Below are 8,389 nucleotides of genomic sequence, written 5' to 3'. Positions count from 1 at the left end.
CCCAGGGTACCTGGGAGGTCTCCTATAGGCCCTGCAGCCAAAGCCCCATGTCCTCTGCAGACATGTGAGTGAAGTCACTTCCAGATGATGCCAACCCTTTGCTGTGGATTCAACTCCAGCCAATGAGTCTTCTCTGCAGTCCCCAAACACCAATAAGCAGCAATAAACCATCTTTTCTGTTTCTTCCTAGCCCTGTGAACCATGAATAAAATAAAATGGTTGTTTTGTGCATTATTTTGTGGTGGTGGTGGTTCTTTCTTTAAAAAAAAAATTCACAGGAAAAGCACCAAGAATAACACTTGTAGGACATTCACAAGGTACAAAATAACATACATTGAAATCTAGGTTTCCTTCTTTCCCTCTTCCGCAGCCTATCAGGTTCTGCCTTTGGAAGTAACAATGGTTAAGTTTCTGCACATCTTTCCAGATTTATTAACTAAACAATCATATAGCACTGACACAGTGAGGAAGCTTTTTAAGGGCTTTGCTTACATTTATTCATTTACTCTTCATTCACTGTAGACACTCAGGTGGTAGCAGGAAGGAAAGTATTTTGCTCAACCAAATGAAAGTCTGATCTGCTCTTTGAATGCTGTTCCTTTAGTCATATGGTTCTATTTTCTTTATGTTCCCAAATCTTTTTTATTTTCTCCTCTAATTGAGCATGCAGAGATGTGACTCTGTTTTCTAGTTTTTCTTCCGTTTCACCACTAAATCTTAAATTTCATATGGTAGTGATGAAATTCCTGAGTCACAGGACATGTATATATGTATGTTTATGATGGTGCCTTACACACACAAATATTTTTTAATCTAGCTATTAACCATTAAAGTTCTATACTCAGAGTGAGGAAATATTACATGTTCCTTCCCAAACCCTGTCAACTACCCTGTCAATTAAATAATCCCTGAAAAAATGGTAACATCTATATTAATGCAATTTTTATATCTAATCGATGACCCATTTGATAAAATAGTTCTAGAAACTTGTAATGAATCAGCAGTGATACAAATGTACTGAACTATTTCATATCTAAAAGGGTATCTACTTTGTTTTAGACATGACAACTCTCTCATGTTTTAGAATTTTTATTGTTGCATGCTTAAAGGGCTTGTCAATTCCCTTCCCTTTCCTAATTCTCATGACCAGATCATAAGAATGTGTCTGATGAGGCTGACTGATGTGCCACAACACATATTTAATCCTGGAATTTAGGGTTATCAGAAGTCTCCATTTAAAAAAATATTAATTATATGTTTTCAAATATCCGGCTGGTGAACAAATAGTGCTTCATTTTTCTTAATGTCTCAGTGAATAGCCAGCCTTTTATGTATACATGAATAGAGAATCTCTCAATAACTTCAAAGAGATTCAGAAACAAGTACATAAACTTAGTTGCATAGAGAGAAAATGTAGGTAAAATACATAAGTGATAAAAGACCGTTTTATATATTTACTTTTTAAACTAAATTTATAATAATGCTTTTTAAACTAAATCTGGATCAAATTTTAAATTATTTAATCTAGAAATGTCCAGAGATTCAGGAACAGCAGAAATGGGTGGGGAGGGCATTTCAACTCAAGCATGGAACTCCTTTTATTCTCAACATGTTACCTTTTTCTCTCTTCACTCTGAAATGTTCACTATCAAATATATTTGAGAGGTCTTTTTTCCTGATTTAACATTTATTTCATACACAGAGAATAACACTGTGGGTCTGGGATTCAGGTTTGAAATGCAACATGTACTCTAAGCAACCCTTTTACCCATGTCAAAATAGCAGCAGTTGGACCCCATAATGTGGCATGTATTCATTTGAAAATTCTGCGGTGACCTATCACTGTGATCATGTCAGCATATCTTGCCTTCCATTCTAATCATCACACTCTGCGAGCTTTGAGGTTCAAGTTTGACAGCATTTGTCAATTTTGGAACGTCACACAAAGAACGCTCAAATATGGGGAATGTTATGTACTGTTGCTGAGGTTTCACTTTCATCTTCTAATTGTGGTTTCTTTAAATAGGCCAGTTCACTTGTACTCAAAATGTCTTCCTCATTTTTTTGTTTCCCCTACTCCAATTTGTCTATGGATTTATGAACATGTTTTATAGTATTATTACTGATTTGTACTTTTGATTCTTCCACCAAGCTTTTTGTCTTATTTTCCTATTTTTAGAAAAATGTACTGTTTCCCCACACCACTTTTGTACACAATCTTTAATAGAATAGATACAGAAAAAAACACAACCACACTGCCTTCAGCAGATGAGGAGGATCTTGATACCAAATACAGCATGAGACATTCCATCAAAAGGAAATTATAGACCAAAGTCTTCTGAGTATAAATGTGAAAATCTGAAACCAAATATTAGAGTGGCCTATATCTGGAAATTTTTAGGAAAAAAACCCTGAAATTTCATGGTGGGAAACATAATTTTGCTTAGAGGTTTTGAGGGATTGTTTTAAAGAAAAATTTAAAAGATAAACAGCATTAAATGGATATAATAGTTATAAAATAAAAACATGAAGTCTTAAAAATTAAAATATATTAATATATTATAATAAAAATATTATAAAAGGTTATAAAAATATTATAAAAGGTTATAAAATTCTTTTGTAATCAAGATTGGGATTAGATTTGTTTATAAGGTCTTATTAAAATTAGCCATAATATTAAAAATACAGCCAGGTGCAGTGGCTCACACCTGTAATCCCATCACTTTGGGAGGCCAAGGCAGGCGGATCACGAGGTCAGGAGAAAGAGACCATCCTGGCTAACAAGGTGAAACCCCATCTCTACTAAAAATATAAAAAGGAGCCAGGCATGGTGGCAGGCGCCTGTAGTCCCAGCTACTCGGGAGGCTGAGGCAGGAGAATGGCGTGAACCCAGGAGGCAGAGCTTGCAGTGAGCCAAGATTGTGCCAGCCTGGGCAACAGAGCAAGACTCTGTCTCAAAAAAATTAATAAATAAAAATAAAAAATAAAAATATTAAAAATACATTAATACTCAATTAAAAGTTGTTTTTTTTTTTTTTTTTTTTTAATAAGTTTAAGATTTGTTCTCCATCGAACTTATCAAAGAGTATGTATTCCCATGTGCCGGAGTGCCAGGTCACCACATACTATTATGTTGGCTTTGCATATTTGATGATGTGTTGCTACCAGGATGCCATCTGGGTCTTTACCAGCATCCTCCTCTACATCCAGAGGACCAAGAGCATGTTCCAGAGGACCACATACAAGTATGAGATGATTAACAAGCAGAATGAGCAGATGCATGCATTGCTGGCCATTGCCCTCACGATGTATCCCATGAGTACTGATGAGAGCATTCACCTCCAGCTGCAGAAGAAATACAGGGACAAGATGCTGCACATGCAGAAAGGTGACCCACAAGTCTGTGAAGAACTTTTCAGTTACTCCTGACCCAAATTCCTGTCGTCTGTAGTGCCCAACTATGATAATGTGCACCCCAACTACCACAAAGAGCCCTTCCTGCAGCAACTGAAGGTGTTTTCTGATGAAGTACAGCAGCAGGTCCAGCTTTCAACCATCTGCAGCTTCCTCAAGCTCTACACCACCATGCCTGTGGCCAAGCTGGCTGGCTTCCTGGACCTCACAGAGCAGGAGTTCAGGATCCAGCTTCTTGTCTTCAAATACAAGATGAAGAACCTGGTGTGGACCAGTGTCATCTCAATCCTGGATGGTGAATTTCAGTCAGCCTCAGAGGTTGACTTCTACATTGATAAGGACATGATCCACATTGCGTACACCAAGGTCGCCAGGGGCTATGGGAATTTCTTCATCTGTCAGATTCACAAATTCGAAGAGCTTAATAGAACCCTGAAGAAGATGGGAAAGAGACCCTGATGACATTCACACACATTATTCAGGAACCTGTTTTGATATATTATAGGCAGGAAGTGTTTCTGCTACCATGAAACTTTTACCTAGATCAGCCATCAGCCGGTCAACTCAGTTAACAAGTTAAGGACCAAAGTGTTTCAAGTGGGTATCAGTAAGGGATCTTTGGAGCCAGGAAAAAAAAAAAAAAAAAAAAAGGTTTGTTCTCAATGAGATTACATGCAGTAATAATTTTTAATTCTCAAATCTGTTTCTTTTTAAAACTTTTGAGATTCGTATCTCAGAAGTTCAACCTTTACTATATTTTTTTACACATTATTTACAGGTCACACATCATTACCCTCTGTTTATTTTCCCCTTCAAAAGGTATATCTTTTTACTTGGCTAGAATGGTAACTTTGTCTTTCAACTTTTCCATCAGCTTTTAACTTTTCTCTCACATTCTATTTCTGCTTTTATAATACTAAAATATTGATCTCAAAGGTCAAAAAAATTTTTTCTCAGATGCAACATTTTATACTCTTAACTTTTTGATAAGTCTGAATTGTTGCATGTAATCAGGAAATTTACCATGCTATTATTAGGTTGGTGCACAAGTAATTGTGGTTTTTGCCATTACTTTCAACAGGATTGTAATTGTAATCCCCATTACCTTCAACGGCAAAAACTGCAATTACTGCAGCAACCTAATACTAGGAGCCATATATCCGCCTGCTCAAGGTGCTAGTTTTCATGTTTACATTCCTCTATAATACAGTGTTCACTCATGACCTTGAATACATTGTGCCTGTGTCTAATTAAATTCAAGTATCTTTTTCATCAAGTTTGACTTCCAAATTATTTAAATAGACTTTATTTAGGCACTTCTCATTCTCAAGTATGCCGCAGTCCAGGTTGTTCAGATAGTTGCTCAATTAAGTCAGTGAGACAGTTGGGGTCATAGATTTAATTCATTAAACCACTAAAGCATCAGTCCAGATAGCCATATTTTCAGTTAATTTCAATTAGCTGCTCATGAAGGGTTGGCCAGTTGAATGGAAGTTGATTCTTGGCACAGCCTTCAAGTGGCAATTGGTTTAAAATGTCCTGAGTTCTGAACCATCTTGGGGGCTGAAACAGTTTGGATATGTGTCCCTGCCCAAATCTTATGGTGAATTGTAATCCTCAGTATTGGAAATGACTGGGTGAGAGATGACTGGGTCACAAGAGTGTATGTCTCATAAATGGTTTAGCATCATCCCCTTGTTGCTATTCTTGCAACAGTGAGTGAGATTTGGTTGTTTAAAAGTGTGTGACCCCTCCTCCCACCTTGCTCCTGCTCTGGCCTTGTGATGTGCATGCTCCCACTTAGCCTTCTGTTATGATTCTAAGTTTCCTGAAGCCTCCCCAGAAGCCACGCAGATGTCAGTATCATGCTTCCTGTAAAGTTTTCAGAACACTGAGCCAATTAAATCTCTTTTCTATATAAATTACCCAGTCTCAGGAATTTTTTGTTTGTTTGTTTTGTTTTGTTTTTTGGTGGGGGGGTTGTTTGTTTTGAGACAATCTCGCTCTGTCACCCTGGCTGAAGTGCAGTGGCGTGATCTCAGCTCACTGCAACCTCCACCTCCTGGGTTCAAGTGATTCTCCTGCCTTGGCCTCCTGAGTAGCTGGGATTACAGGCATGTGCTACCATGCCCAGCTAATTTTTGCGTTTTTAGTAGAGACAGGGTTTCACCATGTTGGTCAGGCTGTTCTCAACTTTTGACCTCGTGATCTGCCCACCTTGGCTTCCCAAGGTGCTGGGATTACAGGCATGAGCCACCATGCCTGGCCAGGAATTTCTTTATAGCAATGTGAGAATGGACAAATGCAGAAAATTGGTACCAAGGAGTGGGGCATTACTATAAAGGTACCTGAAAATGTGGAAGCAGCTTTGGAACTGGGTAATGGGCAGAGGTTGAAAGAGTTTGGAGAACTTGGAAGAAGACAGGAAGATGAGGGAAAGTTTAGAACTTCTTAGAAACTGGTTAAATGATTGTGACCAAAATGCTGATAGTGATATGGAAAGTGAAGTCCAGGCTGATGAGGTCTCAGATGGACATGAGGAACTTAGTGGAAACTAGAGCAAAGGTCATGCATGTTATGCCTTAGCGAAGAGCTTGGCTGGATTCCATCCATGTCCTAGGGATCTATGGAAGTTTGAACTTGAGAATGATGTTGTAGAGTATCTGGCAAAAAAATTTCTAAGCAACAAAGTGTTCAAGAAGTGGCATGGGCCAGGCATGGTGGCTCACACCAGTAATCCTAGCACTTTGAGCGGCCAAGGCAGGTAGATCGCTTGAGCCCAAGAGTTCAAGACCAGCCTGGGAAACATGGCAAAATCCCATCTCTGACTAAAAATATATAAAAAAATACCTGGTGTGGTGGCATGAGCCCATAGTGCCAGCTACTCAGGAGGCTGAGATGGGACAATTACCTAAGCCTGGGAAGTCTAGGGTGCAGTGAGCCATGATCGTGCCACAGCACTTCAGCCTGGGTGACACAATGAGACCTTGTCTCAAAAACAAAACAAAACAAAAAAACTGGTGTGACTGCTTCTAACAGCCTATGCTTGGATGTGGAAGCAAATAAATCAGTTGGAACTCACATTTAAAAGGTAACCAGCACAAAAATTTGGAAAATTTGCATCCTGCGGCCTGGCCATGTGGTAGGACAAAAAAACAAAAAAACAAAAACAAAAAAACAAAGCCTGTCTTCAGAAGAATTCAAGTGGGCTGCTGAGTAACCACCTGCTAGAGAAATTTGTATAACTAGAAAGAAGGCAAGTGCTGATAGTCCAGATAATAAAAAGCCTTGAAGGCATTTTAGAAACCTCAGAGGCAGCCTATCCAAACACAGGATCAGAGGCCCAGGGAAGAACTGTTTTGGAGGTCAAGCCCAGGTCTGCACTGCCCTGCACATCCTCAGGACTCTGCTCCCTGTCTCTTGGCAACTCCAGATCCAGCTGTGGCTTAAAGGAGTCCAGGGGTAACTTAAGCTGTTGCTCTGACAAGTGTTAAAGTCATAAGCCTTGATGGCTTCCACATGGTGTTAAGTCTGCTGGTGCACAGAATGCAAGAGTGAGTGAGGCTTGGCACCTCCACCTAGATTTCAGAGGATGTGTGGAAAAGCTTGAGTGTCCAGGCAGAAGCTTGCTGCAGGGGTGGAGCCCTCACAGAGAACCTCAACTAGGGTGCTGTAGAGGAAAAATGTGGGGTTGGAGCTCCCACAGAGTCTGTACTGGGGCATTTGCTAGCGGAGCCACCATCCTCCAGACCCCAGAATGGCAGATCTACTGGCAGTTTGAACCCTGCACATAGAAAAACTGCAAGCACTAAACTCCAGCCCATGAGAACAGCTTTGAGGGCTGAATCTTGCAAAGCCACAGAAGCAGAGCTGCCCATGACCTCAGGAGCACACTGCTTGCACCAATGCCCTGGATGTGGGACATGTGGCCAAAAGAGATTATTATGGAGCTTTAAGATTTAATGATTGCATTGCTGGGCTTTGAATATGCATTGAACCTGTAGCCCCTTTCTTTTGGCCTATTAGTCTCTTTTGGAATAGGGTTTGTAACCCAATGCTTGTACTCCCATTGTATTTTGGAAGTAACTCTAACTTGTTTTTTATTTTACAGGTGGAAGAGATTTGAGACTTTGGACTTCAGACTTTTCAGACAATGCTGGAATGGGCTAAGACTTTGGGAGACTGTTGGGAAGGCATAACTGTATTCTGAAATGTGAGAAGGACACGAGATTTGGGAGTGGCAAGGGGTGGAATAATATAGTTTGGATATGTGTCCCTTCCCAAATCTCATGTTAAAATGTCATCCCCAATATTGGAGGTGGGGCCTGATGGGAGGTGACTGGCTCATGGGGATAGTTTTCTCATGAATGGTTTAGCACCAGTCCTTTGGTGTTGTCCTTGCAAAAGTGAGTTCTCACAAGATCTGGTTGCATAAAAGTATGGGGCATCTTGCTCTCACTCTCTCTTGCTTCTGCTGCTGCTATGTGAGATTCCTATTTCCCCTTCACATCCCACCATTATTGGACGATTCTGGAAGTCTCCCAAGAAGCAGATGCCACTATGCTTCCTCTACAGCCTGCAGAACCACGAACCAATTAAACCTCTTTTCTTTATGAATTACCCATTCTCAAGTATTTCTTTATATCAATGCAAGGATGGTCTAATACAGGGCCAAGCAGACCATGGTCCCTTAGGATGGTCAGCTGATTATAAGGTGGCTTATACTGCAAGGTGAGGTCAGGGATTAAAACCTAGAAGTTGAAGGATTCTTTTTTTATTATTGTTTAGGTTGAAAGATTCTTTTTTTATTATTGTTTCAGCTCTTCTTTTGACTTAGCCACCTCTTCCAGGGCATTAGATTCCTGAAGAAATTCTGGGGTAGGAGCAGTTGAGAAAGCAAGTGAAAACAACTCTTTGTTCAGGGTTCAGGTAATTATTTCAAGGTCTTGGGTCTTCAGAGACCTCAGTCCCCAGA

The 8,389-nt window shown here is 39.9% G+C and overlaps 1 pseudogene; it reads left to right on the top strand.

Moving 5' to 3' along the window:
* LOC140712380 (eukaryotic translation initiation factor 3 subunit L pseudogene) lies at positions 1-4,212 on the top strand (annotated as a pseudogene).
* Positions 4,213-8,389: the final 4,177 nt, after the last annotated feature.

Source organism: Chlorocebus sabaeus, chromosome 9 (assembly GCF_047675955.1).
Source record: "Chlorocebus sabaeus isolate Y175 chromosome 9, mChlSab1.0.hap1, whole genome shotgun sequence".
NCBI classification, from domain to species: Eukaryota; Metazoa; Chordata; class Mammalia; order Primates; family Cercopithecidae; genus Chlorocebus; species Chlorocebus sabaeus.
The sequence above is the reverse complement of the archived record's forward strand: the minus strand, read 5'-3'. Positions and strand labels throughout refer to the sequence as shown.